Source organism: Lissotriton helveticus, chromosome 3_1 (assembly GCF_964261635.1).
Source record: "Lissotriton helveticus chromosome 3_1, aLisHel1.1, whole genome shotgun sequence".
Taxonomy (NCBI): Eukaryota; Metazoa; Chordata; class Amphibia; order Caudata; family Salamandridae; genus Lissotriton; species Lissotriton helveticus.
Window position 1 is genome coordinate 68,337,025 of NC_136061.1, and position 12,553 is coordinate 68,349,577.

At 51.7% G+C, this 12,553-nt stretch overlaps 1 protein-coding gene across 1 annotated transcript in view; it reads right to left on the reverse strand.

Moving 5' to 3' along the window:
* The window catches only part of LOC144822120 (keratin, type II cytoskeletal 8-like), an 87,184-nt gene that overhangs the window by 3,986 nt on the left and 70,645 nt on the right, over positions 1 to 12,553 (reverse strand). The window lies entirely within an intron of this gene.

Genomic DNA, 12,553 nt, shown 5'->3' on the forward strand with positions numbered 1-12,553 from the left:
TCTTCATTAATCATCACACAAAGAAGTTACAAAACGGCATTTAAAGATTGTTTAGATGCAGGAAGATCCCCTTCTCCGCAACACAGGCATTCTTGCACTATGGTTCAAGCGTGCCTGCGTTGGCGCTAGGCAACTAAAGTCAGCGCCAGCGCAGAGGTAAACGCAGAGCTGCACCATATTCTAGTAGATATGGTGCAGCCCTGCGTTTCTAAAGTGAATGTTGGACAGGCCACACGAAGGGCCGCTCTCCCCCGGCCCAACCAGGCCCGAACCAGCCACGCAGGTACCACACACCACCATTGCACGTCCACCGTCCCCGCAGGGACCCCTACACTCGAACCTGTTGACCGCGTAGGCCGACCCACTACCGGCCTGCGCGCCCATCCTGGGCGCCATCTTGGACACTCCACCACGAGGCCGCCTGGCCCCCGATCGACCTCAACCCTGGGCCTGGCCAGGCCTCAGACATTCCGGCACCAACATCCACCCAGGAGGTGAGCGGGCTACTTGGTCAGTCAATGGGAGCAGGAGGTGTCGATGGCTCTCCCCCACCAAGTGCCGCTCGCCCATCGCCTCCCCGGGCGCTGGCTCCACCCCCCTGCTGGGTGTCTGAACCCCCTCATCCCGGACCTCCCGACCTCCAAGTGCGAGGGTCCGGACATCAAAGCACACCAGCCCTATAACTGGGGCAGCTCCAGAGCAGGACGGGAGTTGTATCTTGGAGTCGAGAGACGCAAAGAAGAACTCATCCTTGACGGACTACTGGCGCTGCCGTAGCTCTGTCTTGTGCACCCTCGTCTTGCCTGCTGGCGCTGCCGCGGCTTTGGGAACCACCCTATCCTTCATCATCGTCGGGACCTGCTGGCGTGGCCGCGGACCGTTTGTAACCACCACCTTCATCGGGACCTGCTGGCTCTGCCGCGGACCGTCGTCTTCCTTCATCCATCTCGGGACCTGCTGGCTCCGCCGCGGCCCGTTCATCTACACCACCGAGCTCGAGGATTGAGAGCTATTTTCCATCTTTTTGGTAACAAGACTGTCCCGCTACCCTTTTCCCAAACAGAGACCAGAATAGAGGGGACCCCTGAGTCCAGACCTCCTTGTACCATTCTACCGTACTTGAAGAATTGTCTATAAAGTATCGTTGAACTTTATCATTGTGTGGTGTCCGTCTGTGGGGGGGAAGTTACTTGTCTGTACGATTCACTGGAGACGGCTCTCCCCGGAGACCTCTCCCCGTATCCTCGGCCGACCCTCCCGGTCCGTCTAACATTGGTGGCCAGCGACGGGATCCGAATCACCGCATAAACCGTACAGAGAGTAGCTCACCCCACGGCGAATCACGATGTCAACTAAAGACAGCGGATCAACGGAGAAATTCCAGATGGAGAAATTGGGCGAGTACAGCCATCGTGAACTTAAACAGTTCTGTATCGAATTAGGTATCGCTACCACCGGACTAAATACCAAAGATGACTTTAAGCAGGCCCTGGAATCTTGGGCAGAAACCGGGGCTGCCGGAACCCCCGATCAAGACATCGCAGCACAAACCCCCATGGCCCCTGAAGAACGAAGAACGGGTCTCTCGCCAGACGAGATCCAGGAACGAGAAAGAACCCGACTACACGAGCTGGAAATGGCCCGGCTCAAAATGGACGTTGAACTAAAGTTGGCCGAACAGAAAATCAACTTAGAGCACCTGCGTCTCCGGGAAGAAAGAGAGGAGAAACAGAGACAAAGGGAGCTCGAGGAAAAGAAACTGGCATATGAACATGAGCGGAAATTAGCTGAAATCGACCTACGCAAACAGAATAAAGAAACAGGGGGGCCCGAGCAACCCCACACTCCAGGGGCAACAGAGAAGAAGGTACACATCCCCAAGGATGTCGTTCGAGAATACTTCCGAGAGGACGACATCCAGCAATGGTTTAAGGCCTATGAAATCGCTATGACTGCACACCGGATCGATAGAAGCGATTGGGGGGCCGGTCTGTGGGGGAGATTCCTCAATGAGGGCCGCGACGCCCTGCTGCAACTCCCGGACCAGCAGATGACCTCCTATGACCATATGAAAGCTGCACTCCTCACCCGCTATGGCCTCACACCCGAGATGTACCGTCAGAGGTTCCGAGACTGCACCCGCATCCCAGGTACCACTTGGGTGGACTATGTCAATTACTTTAGCCGAGCCTTCGAGGGCTGGATCAAAGGAAGCAAGGTCACAACCTACGAACAACTGTTCAATCTTATGGTATGGGAGCATCTGTCGAACAATTGCTTCATTGAACTTCGCCAGCACCTCCTCGACAGCAAGTTAACGGATCCCCGGCAGCTCGCAGCCGAAGCAGACCGGTGGGAGATCACCAGAGTGAGTCGAAATGGGTCCTCCGAACAGAACCGGAACAACAATGGTCAGCACCGTCCCCGAGGAGGTGGAGGCCAAGGACGCGGAAGAAGCAACGCTCCGGTCACCCCCACTACCAGCCCCACCCCCCCGGCCAACCGGGGCAGCACCCCAGCGCGACCGGGACATCGAGCCAATGTTACCTGCCATCGATGTCAACGAGTCGGACACTATGCAAACGACCCAAACTGCCCCCAGTACCAGAGCCCAAGACCCCGCCAAGTAGCCGCTGCTGCTCTGGGGGAGGAACGGATCTCAGAGGAACAAGAAGAATATGAACAGGAACACCAAGAATGGGAGCCAGCCGCCATGGCTCTCGCCTGCCTAGGGGGGAGAGACATGGTCCCGCGGGTCCCCCTACCCGCTAATACCCAGAAGTACAGCCAATGGGTGGGCATCAATGGACGCCGGGCTGAAGCCCTTCGTGACACTGGGGCCAGTGTAACAGCCGTCCGCTGTCACCTGGTGACCCCCGAACAATACTTACCAAACATTCTCTGCCCTGTACGTTCAGCCGATAACTCAGAAAGTCTGTGTCGGATGGCCTGCGTCCCCTTCGAATGGGGAGGGGTCTCCGGCATGTTGAAGGTGACGGTCCGAGATGATGCCCCCGTATACTGCCTCCTGGGTAATGACCTGGAAAGCTCTCCATGGGCAGCAGTCGAACGAAAAGAGCACCTGGGGATGCTGGGCGTCCCGGACTGGGCGTGCGTCACCACCCGGTCCATGACCGCCCGTGCCAACACCCGCCCAGAGGAACTCGAATGGCCGGCGCCACCGCCTCCGGTCGCCCCCGCCGAAACCACCGACCGTGACGTCCCCCCCGAACCAGCTCAACCTCCAGACCTCGCTAACCTCGACCAGTGGCCTCAAGAGGGGGGGCCCACGCAAGAACAATTTCGCCAAGAACAAAAGACCTGTCCCTCCCTCGAGGGACTCCGCCAGCAAGCGCTAGCCCAAAGCGCAGGGGATACCTCCGGAACTCACTGGGTCTACTGGGACAATGATCTGCTGTACAGTGAGCAAAGAATCGCGGAGCTGGGGGCCAGCCGAGTCCTAGTGGTACCCCTCCGTTTTAGAGACTTTCTGCTAAACCTGGCCCACGATGTCCCCCTGGCAGGACACTTGGGTCAAGACAAAACCTATAGCCGCCTGGTGACCCACTTCTTCTGGCCCAAAATGAGGGACAATGTACACCAGCATTGCCGATCTTGCCCCACGTGCCAAGCCAGTGGGAAGAGCGGCCGCAAACTGAAAGCCCCCCTGCAACCTTTTCCCGTGGTCACCACCCCGTTCGAGAGGGTCGGAATCGATATCGTAGGGCCCCTGGACCCGCGCACAAAACAAGGCCATCGATTCATCCTGGTGCTAGTGGACCACGCCACCCGCTACCCGGAGGCTGTTCCCCTGCGGACTGTGACAGCCCCGGTAGTCGGCCGGGCTCTGATGGGGATCTTCTCCCGGGTGGGCTTCCCCCGGGAGGTCGTCAGTGACAGAGGCACGAACTTTATTTCGAAATACATGAAATCTCTCTGGCAACAGTGCGGGGTTACCTACCGGTTCACGACCCCCTATCACCCTCAAGGAAACGGACTCGTTGAGCGGTTCAACCGCACGCTCAAAGGGATGATCGGGGGGTTGGAAGAGCCCCTCCGTCGCCAGTGGGATGTACTGTTGCCGTGCCTTCTCTTTGCATATCGAGAGGTTCCCCAGAAGTCCCTGGGCTTCAGCCCATTTGAACTGCTATATGGACACCCCGTGCGCGGGCCGCTCAGCCTAGTTAAGGAAGGCTGGGAGATGCCCCCTCTAAAGAACCCACCAGATGTTTTCCGCTACCTCCTAACACTCCGCAACCAGACCCGGCGATTCCGAGAACTAGCAAAAGCCAACCTAGAGGCCAGTCAGGAGGACATGAAAAGGTGGTATGACCGGAATGCCTCCTCCATCGAATTTGAACCTGGGCAACAGGTATGGGTGATGTCCCCCACCGAACCCTGCGCCCTACAAGACAAGTGGACAGGGCCCTTCAAAGTGGTCGAGCGCAAGGGTCCGGCTACCTATCTCATCGACTTGGAATCTTCCCGGAACCCCCTCCGGGTCCTCCACGCTAACAGACTGAAACCGCACTTTGTACGGACAGAACTCAGCCTCCTGATGGCCACAGACAATGGGGCTGAAGAGGACTCCGAGCCCCTCCCGGACCTCCTACGAACGCGGGAGAAAGACGGTTCCGTAGATGGGGTCCGACTCTCAGAGGCCCTTACCCGAGAGCAACACCAGGAGTGCCAAGTTCTCCTGTCACAATTCGCCAGCCTGTTCTCCCTCACCCCAGGTGTCACTTCCTGGTGTACGCACGATGTGGACACGGGGGACAGCCCCCCTATCCGCCACCGGGCCTACCGCGTGCCAGATCGGGTACGGGCCTGCATCCAGGAGGAAGTAGCCAAAATGCTCACGCTCGGGGTCATCGAGCCCTCAGACAGCCCCTGGGCCAGCCCTGTAGTACTGATCCCCAAAGCAGCTGCCCCCGGCACCACACCAGAACTCCGGTTCTGCGTCGACTACCGGGGCTTGAATGCGGTCACCAGGACAGACGCACATCCCATCCCCCGGGCAGATGAACTAATCGACCGCATGGGAGCTGCCCGCTACCTCAGTATCTTCGACCTGACGGCGGGCTACTGGCAAATCGGCCTCACACCCCGGGCACAAGAACGTTCTGCCTTTTCCACGCCCGATGGCCATTACCATTTCACAGTCATGCCCTTCGGCATGAAGAATGCCCCAGCAACGTTCCAACGGCTCGTCAATCAGGTCCTGGCGGGGCTCGAAGGATTCAGCGCCGCCTACTTAGACGACATCGCTGTATACAGCAACCAGTGGTCCGAGCACCTCCACCACCTCCGAGCAGTACTGCACGCCCTTCAGCAAGCTGGCCTCACGATCAAGGCCAGCAAATGTCAAATTGGGCAAGGGTCTGTAACCTACCTCGGGCACCAGGTGGGAAGCGGCCTGGTGGCCCCTCTGCAGCTAAAAATTGCCGCCATCCAGTCCTGGCAGCCCCCCACTACCCAGACCGAGGTACGAGCCTTCCTGGGCCTCACGGGCTATTACCGAAGGTTCGTGAAAAACTATGGTACTATCGTGAGGCCCCTCACAGAGCTCACGTCAAAAAATCAGCCCCAGAAAGTCAACTGGACCCCAGAGTGTCAAGCTGCATTTGAACAATTGAAAGCCGCCATGTGCTCCGCCCCTGTGCTCCAGGCCCCCGACTACAGCCGGGAGTTCATCGTCCAGACGGATGCCTCCGACCATGGCATTGGGGCAGTCCTGTCCCAAGTGAACACCGAAGGCCATGACCAGCCGGTGGCCTTCATCAGCCGGCGACTCCTACCACGGGAACAACGCTGGAGCACCATAGAGAGGGAGGCCTTCGCGGTGGTATGGGCCCTCAAGAAGCTCCGGCCCTACCTTTTTGGCACACCCTTTCGGGTACAGACCGACCACCGACCCCTGCAGTGGCTGATGCAGATGCGGGGGGAAAACCCGAAGTTACTACGCTGGTCCATCTCCCTACAAGGGATGGACTTCACAGTTGAACATCGGCCTGGGCCCGATCACGCCAACGCAGATGGCCTGTCCCGGTTCTTCCGCCTCGACGAGAAGAGTCCCCAAGAGAATGGGTAACTCTCCCCGCCTTCAGCTGGGGGGGACGCATGTTGGACAGGCCACACGAAGGGCCGCTCTCCCCCGGCCCAACCAGGCCCGAACCAGCCACGCAGGTACCACACACCACCATTGCACATCCACCGTCCCCGCAGGGACCCCTACACTCGAACCTGTTGACCGCGTAGGCCGACCCACTACCGGCCTGCGCGCCCATCCTGGGCGCCATCTTGGACACTCCACCACGAGGCCGCCTGGCCCCCGATCGACCTCAACCCTGGGCCTGGCCAGGCCTCAGACATTCCGGCACCAACATCCACCCAGGAGGTGAGCGGGCTACTTGGTCAGTCAATGGGAGCAGGAGGTGTCGATGGCTCTCCCCCACCAAGTGCCGCTCGCCCATCGCCTCCCCGGGCGCTGGCTCCACCCCCCTGCTGGGTGTCTGAACCCCCTCATCCCGGACCTCCCGACCTCCAAGTGCGAGGGTCCGGACATCAAAGCACACCAGCCCTATAACTGGGGCAGCTCCAGAGCAGGACGGGAGTTGTATCTTGGAGTCGAGAGACGCAAAGAAGAACTCATCCTTGACGGACTACTGGCGCTGCCGTAGCTCTGTCTTGTGCACCCTCGTCTTGCCTGCTGGCGCTGCCGCGGCTTTGGGAACCACCCTATCCTTCATCATCGTCGGGACCTGCTGGCGTGGCCGCGGACCGTTTGTAACCACCACCTTCATCGGGACCTGCTGGCTCTGCCGCGGACCGTCGTCTTCCTTCATCCATCTCGGGACCTGCTGGCTCCGCCGCGGCCCGTTCATCTACACCACCGAGCTCGAGGATTGAGAGCTATTTTCCATCTTTTTGGTAACAAGACTGTCCCGCTACCCTTTTCCCAAACAGAGACCAGAATAGAGGGGACCCCTGAGTCCAGACCTCCTTGTACCATTCTACCGTACTTGAAGAATTGTCTATAAAGTATCGTTGAACTTTATCATTGTGTGGTGTCCGTCTGTGGGGGGGAAGTTACTTGTCTGTACGATTCACTGGAGACGGCTCTCCCCGGAGACCTCTCCCCGTATCCTCGGCCGACCCTCCCGGTCCGTCTAACAGTGAAGAAGCGTGTCGTTAGCCTTCTAGGCTTAACTACTCGCTTTGCCACTTTATTGTAAATATGCCTCTTGGATGGTGGCAGTCCACTTTACAAATACATGAATTACTATCAGAACCCAGGCTCTTGCCAGTTTCATGTGGCTCTTTTGATTGCCCAGGGTCCTTGAGAGTGGGTTTTCCTGCTGGAGTTTGAACTACCTTCATGCCAGAAAATTTCTGTGTCCAGACCTCGCGGATCCCAAATCAATGTTGTTAATTTCCGTGTCAACAGTGGTCATTTTAGGTAGAAAAATTTAAGAAACTATCATTATGTTTAGTGTGCAGAGAGGAAACAGTCAGGGCCAAACAGCAAATATGCATTCTGTATGGTTCATACTCTGTTGAGCCTGAAGCATTTTATTCTATTATATACTTTTTTGTTGTTAATTTCCTTAGTAAAGGAAAAGCAATGAAGTGTAGCTCTGTGTTCTTTATGCAATTGATAAGTACACGTTTTCACCTTTTGGTTATATGAGTAACCTGCAAACATGCCACTATCAAATGTGTCGGTCCTTTAAAGAAGATAATATTTTCATGTAGGTTTTCAGATCAGAAAGGGGACAAATATGGACCATTCACAGAGCTCATGAACAAACAAAAGGATTGCTATACAGGACAGGGGTGGCTCACTGGTTAGAGGCGGCAGACCTGTAAGCAGAGAACGGCCCGGGACCAGGGTTCAATTCCCGACGCGGCAGGGTCTTGGACCAGGGTCAACGGACTCGATAATTCTCGCCTCGGTGCCTACTCTAACCAGGGAACACATGCGGTAACTCTGGGCATTAAGCTTGCCTCATCTCTACAACGGCCCCCACAGACGCCGGGGATGCCTGGTTTCACCCTGGAGATACCCAGAAAGGGACCATCTCACAGGGAAAACCTGGATGGGTTCCCCAGCGGTCTACAGCGCCAGGACACTCGGGTAGAGTAACAGTGTGCTTTACAAGTATCCCACATTTACAATACAAACAAGCATTGGCAAAGTTTATTGTTGTGGACTTTCTTTAGTGAATGTAGACAGAGCCAATAACCCAGGCCCCGGTGCTTCTGCTATGCAAGAATACCACAATATTTTGACTTGCGCCCATTGGTGCCTTAAGAAATGGGAGATTACCATGAAAATCAGAGTTGCTGTTCCCGCTTTCAACAGAAATTCTTTATTATTCACTCGAAGCCCATTAGTAACTTCACCACCTCTGAGCTGGTGAAATGTCCGCGTGGGGAGAGAACTACCACCAAATGTTGTATTTACCCATCACTTGTAGTACCAGTCACTAGACAGCCCCTGCTCATTTGAAGCAACGGCTATAGAGAACATCTTTGGTATTACAGATGGTTTGGGTGTGAAATCCCACTGCCCACTGTTGATTTTAGATACTAGGAGCCTGAATAAGATAATTTCCCATGTTTGTCCTGAGGAAGGCCCCAGTAATATGCTGTAAAGAGGACCGAAACTTCTATGCGAGATTGCCAGCCCAATATTCACAAAGATTAGGTATTGTAATGATCATCTTCATGGTTCCATTTTTGCTGTGTGTAGACAAACAGTCAGCTATTTCCATAGTTTTATTTGTGCTCTCTGTTCCAGGCTTCTTTGGCACTTTGCGTTGGAAACTTTTTCAGACATCATGTTCCTCATGGATTCCTTCAAGGTTACACAGATATAAATATGTGCCATTCAAATGACAAAGAAATTATTATTTATTTTTGGCATTTACTGAGCTTTACATACCATTTACAAAATTATTAATTGACTCAATTTCACTGCTAGATAACCTTAAAACCTCCAGAAAGTAATGTACAAATGAATAGTAAATTAATTTAAAAGAGCCTTGGAAATTAAGTATTTAGTGATTTGCATAGAGGACTGTTATCTCTTTGGCTGAGTGTGAGGCATTCTCCATTACAGACCAGACAACCTTGGAATAATTTCCACTGTGTGATCCTGCGATTGATCAAGAGGAGATATCACTGAGGGGTTGAGCCATAGAAAGGGATTATGGTTTTGGAGCTGTCATGGTCTAGTGAAATACTGTGTCCAAGGCCACAATCACACTACAAGGCTATAAACCTACTCTCTGTAAGGGTTACCAGCACATCGACGTGGTCACTGGATAACTCCTCTTTCAAGCTGCCAATATCGTATGCTACACAGTATTAGCGTGTTCTTTGGTATACTGTCATACTATCCTGGTACCGAGCTCAGCTGTAAATGTAATCTTTGCATATAAAGGTCATTCAACAGTATGTTTCGCTCTGTGTGACGCACAGTTATAGAGTGACAGGTGACTGAATCCTGCATGGCCCACAGCCTCATCACTGTGCACTGATGTTCTGTGATGCAGAGAGCATTCAAACTCAGGAACAGCCCTCCGATGTGTTTGACATGCGTCTTGTAAGCAAGGGTACTTTCCCAGGCACCCATTCTGCTAAATGATAGGTGGGGTACATTTTTTTGCACAACCTTCTCTCTTTTTGGAACAATGGACCAAAAAGCCATTTTGGATACGCAGAGACCTTGTGATTTGCAAAAATCACTGAGTTTGTGACCAAACAATGGCTTTAAGCAGTGTTTAATTTAAGCCGGTGGTTTCCGGTGTTCGGCACAGAAACGTGATTGGTTTCCGCTGTTTAGCACCGGCACTTAATTGTTCACAACACACTTATGACAGTCTGCCACATGGTGGCGCTGCTCATCAACTTTAGATACGAGCAGAACAACGGTTGTTTATCAATAAAATATAGATTAAAAATGACTAATACCCGCCTCGCCAGCCATTCCTCTAGCTTTGGAGACCTGGAATAATCTATATATTATGATAGGCAAAGTTCCTCTTTGCCTATCATAATATAACACAAAAAACATCTTCATGTAAGCAAGAATATTACTACCTAATATGATAAAGAATGTCAAGGCTTTGAATATTATCCTCTCAGGAAAATTGAACGTACAAATGAATAGAACCAAGAGTTTACTGTATTAGATAAGAAAAATCCTAACAGAAATGCGCAAGAAAAAAAGCATTCATGGGAACTGACCGAATGGGAGTCCATCTTCGAGATCATAAAATAAGGCAAAATTTTACGTCCTAATGAACTGCGCTGGTACAAGTAAGTCAAGACGTCAAATACGAGCCTAAGATGCTTATGAGCAAAGAGAAAGGATTTTCACATTTAGGGGCGCTGCATTGTCACCCATGGGACGCTATATGCTCACCCTCCATTCTGGGGACAGATGCTATTGAATTCAGGGCCTGGTAGCACTTGCCATAAAAGAAGCGACTCGGGCAATTTTTCTAAAAAACTTGGGAAAGCTCCTACGATTGATAGGTTACTGATTGGCTTCTGTCAAGATAAAACTACATTTTGGGGACCTTATTTGCATGTGATGTCAAATTTCATTTTGGAGGGTAGGAAACCACCCACTATTTGAAGACTGGGGGAAGGGAAAGAATATTTGCTCACATTTACAACCACATTTCTAGCAAAGGATGGAAACTGTGAATCAATCATTTAGGCATGCTGACATTAATGAAATATGTTTATGTAAACGAACAGCCACTTTATGTGGCCTTTATTAACCTTTAGCAGCCTTCAACAGTGACCCCAGCTGAAAACTGTGCAAGGTATTCGACAAAGCCCCGCATTACTGTCAGCTATCAACATTATTTGTACTGAAACGACGTGAGAACGAGATGAGGCACTGGGGAGGGATGACACAGAGGATGACAACAGATAATGTTCCAGTGTTAAGTGGGGTTCAGCAGGGCTGCCTTATGGCCCAGCTCACTTTATCTTTTATTATTATTTTGGCAATGATTCTTTCCCGTCTTGATTACGGGAACAGCCTGTACGTGGGCATTCCGGCCTACGAACTTCGCCGCCTACAGGCTGTTCAGAATCAGGCCACCCGTCTTATTCATCACCTTCCTAAGTCCTCTCACATCACTCCTGTTTTGAAATCCCTTCACTGGCTTCCCATCTGTCAGAGATCTCTCTTTAAGATGGGCTGCCTGGCCTTTATGGCTCGTGCTTGCACTGCCCCAGCTTTTATCAATTCTCTCATCATTCTCTACACTCCCAACCGTCCCCTTCGTTCCTCCAATCAGTTCCTTTCTAGTGTGCCGTGGTTCCGTAGATCTAAAACTGGAGGCGCTAGATTCTCTGTATTAGCCCCTCGTTTTTGGAATAGCCTCCCTCTGTCGATCAGATCCATTTCAGTCTACTCACAATTCCGCAAGGCCCTTAAGACCCATTTGTTTTCCATAGCGTACTCTTGCTGAGTACCATCGCATATTCCACTCTCCTCAGCCCTCTACTTTCAGCGCCAGGAAGCCGCTTGGTCACAGTGCGCTCTATCAAGAAATTTCTTCATTTCATTAACAAAGGCAGGTGATTTCAGATGACCATTCACATCAAGGTTGTTTCTATCAATATTGCTGTACTTTTAACAAAGTCCCCTACGGGAATAAACAACTTGTTCTGTGATTTCTTCAACTCTGGTAAGGAAGATGGGCTAACTATAAGTTACACGCGCACACAAAGGATATGGTCAACAGAGGCTAAAATCTAAAAACGAGAAAGATTAGACTCATCCATTATAGAGAGTGATTTTAAAGGTCTATACTGGTGTTACTTTTTATGAAAATCCCAACTGGAAATAGTTTTGATATACTAAAAAAAAGAAATAAAAAGTTCGGAGGGAGAACTATCTCGAGTACCAGACGAAAGCTGAAGCTAGTACATGGGTCAGTATTCATCTTGTTCGTGCTATATAAAACTTTATAAATAAAAAAAATAAAAAAACGAGTATCATTGACAAATGTTTCCACCCTTGGCTAAGCCACCTTCGGTCAAGCTCTGTTATGGTACCACTACAATATGAAATGGGCACAATGGTATTGTAAGTAAGGCCATATTTCATCGTGAAGCACTTCCGCTTAACTCTTGGTAGAACAGAATTAAAGAGCGAGACATTTCGATCTAATGCAACAACCTGGGCCATTAATGATACCATGCTTCGTATGTGTGAGAGAAACCTTGGACAGGATTGGCCGCAGTGGAATATCGCTTAGACCAATGACTATCACAAAAGCACGAACAAGACAGATGGACCAAGTTTGTGTCTACAAAGATGCAGTATGGCCAGTTCAAGTGAAATTGGAAACTGGAGATTTACTTGGATAAAATGTAGCCACATCTGGCTAAAATCCTCTACTTAAATCTGGTATGGTGACATTAGCAAACTTCATGATAAATTTGAGTGAATGGCTTATGAATATCTGAGGAGAAAGTTTCTCGTCGATTTGCCAGCAGTTAGTGGTGACAGAGGTAAAAG